Genomic DNA, 1958 nt, shown 5'->3' with positions numbered 1-1958 from the left:
TCATAGCTGTTCACAAGCTTTAATATTTCCTTTAATTCAATGAAAGAGGGGGAAGGAAATTATTACTTGAAAAGTAGGATAAACAAGCCCCACACTCCCCCACTGTTTTAGAAAACTGATTGTTGTAAATTTTATTTCTAGACAGAGAATCAAGCCCTTGTTTAATTCATGTAGCCATCCAAATACTGCGTCTGCGACGGTTTCTATCAGATTGCAGTGCAACAGCTCCCAAGTTTATGTGAAGTGTCAAGGGTTATTAAGCTTTCTGGTTTTCATAGCATTGGTAGCTGAGCTGTTGAAGCCTAAAGCTAAAGGGAACTTATGTGGGGAATAATAGAGACAACTTTCAAAAATACTTACAGTCACAAAGAGTGCAAAAGAGAGTAAGTGAAAGATATTACATAATACCAATAATGTCAGAAACTTACTGTCCTTAAAGAAAGGGAGAGAGAATGAATATATGAATGGTAGCTTAAATGCTCAGTTACTGCTTTGAGTTCTCTACATTTAAAACAAACACATATCTAAATACTGCTTTTATTTAGATTTAAGCATCTTCACTCACATCAGAGTCTGAGAATGTTGTCTAGCCCCACAGCACGAATGTGCTGCATTCAGTTTGTAATAACATGATGCTTTCCCTTCCAGCACTGAGTGATCCTGGAGATGTTCTTGCTCCGTTTCTATCACAGCTGAAGTTCTCTTTTGATTCCTGTAATCAGAAATACAGTGATGATGTTCATCTCCTGAACAAGGCACAGCAAATAGTAAGAGCAGATACCCATTCTGTGGGGTGGGAGCTAGGAAAATACTCTCCTACCTGAAATACCAGTAACGTCTGTTTCCTGCCTCAGTGTTAAATTTATCCTTATCCCACTGCATTCTTTCCACTAGAGGCTGACAAGGTGATCTGCATTACTTGTGCTTTCACTTTATCTCCTCTACAAACAAGCAGCAAATTTCTGCAGCTGGTGGGGCTGCTACACTCCTTCCATTGTTTACATTAAAAAGAAAGAGAAAAAGGAATTAATAATAAAAGAAAAAAAAAAACTTTGAAGCAGCAGAGAAAATTACAGCAATTCAAATGTGTCATAAATGAGGTTAAATAGAAGTAAAGAACCACACAAATACAAGGTGCAGTTATTGCTCTTTAATTGTATGGCTTAATCTGTTGGGTTTTTTTTCTAGGAAGGGCCCCATATGCCATTATTATTACCAGTGACAGCTGTCAGTTGTTGGTTGTTCCTCCCAAAGTGCTCAAGGCAGTCAGATAAACAAGCTTGCTTGCCTGCTAGTACCAGTTCTTGTTCAGTTGTGCCTTTTCCTTTATGCTAGAACTCTCTTCTCTGACCAGCATGCTCAAGTACTAAATTAGCAAATCCAGCCATGATTTGTGAATCTTTACAGACAATGAAGTATTGGCTCATTGATATAATATCTTTCTACTTTAAAATCTAAACATTCAAGCAGCATAAACATTTACTTCTTTAAATATCATAATTGTTTTCACCCAGAAGCCTCTGTAACTTTTCTGTAGGAAGATCCCTGTGTCAGAGAGGGAATGGCTACAGACCAGTTAGCTTTAGCTACCTCATCTGCCCACAGCAGAGGGAAAATGCTAATGCTTAAATTTTTTTTTCATGACCCATCATCAATCTTGCACTTTGAAAAATAATAATAAGTTAAATTAATTATCCTTATATTGATTCCCCTTTGCCAGATGGATTGCACTATCGTCTCCCTGCATAAAAACCCCCAAATACCAGTCCAGGGAACACTTGGCAGAGAAATGCACTGCCTCCACCAAATGACTCATTTATATTTCATTGTTTTAAGAGGTTTCCTCTGTAAATATTTAATGGCTGATGTATATAACTAGATGAACATCAAAGCAGGAAACTTAAAAACCCCTTGACTGCAAACTCTCACAGTTCCTTATAGGATCAACTTTTTTAATG

The 1958-nt window shown here is 37.3% G+C and overlaps 1 long non-coding RNA gene across 1 annotated transcript; it reads right to left on the bottom strand.

Moving 5' to 3' along the window:
* Positions 1 to 521: 521 nt before the first annotated feature.
* LOC135178977 (uncharacterized) lies at positions 522 to 949 on the bottom strand. Its single transcript, XR_010303805.1, has 2 exons — positions 821 to 949; positions 522 to 712 (listed from the first exon to the last, which is right to left on the bottom strand). It is a non-coding gene; the product is annotated as an uncharacterized LOC135178977 (long non-coding RNA).
* Between the last annotated feature and the right edge of the window lie 1009 nt (positions 950 to 1958).

Source organism: Pogoniulus pusillus, chromosome 10 (assembly GCF_015220805.1).
Source record: "Pogoniulus pusillus isolate bPogPus1 chromosome 10, bPogPus1.pri, whole genome shotgun sequence".
In the NCBI taxonomy this organism is placed as follows: domain Eukaryota; kingdom Metazoa; phylum Chordata; class Aves; order Piciformes; family Lybiidae; genus Pogoniulus; species Pogoniulus pusillus.
Note: the sequence above shows the minus strand (reverse complement) of the source record. Positions and strands in the feature narration are given on the sequence as shown.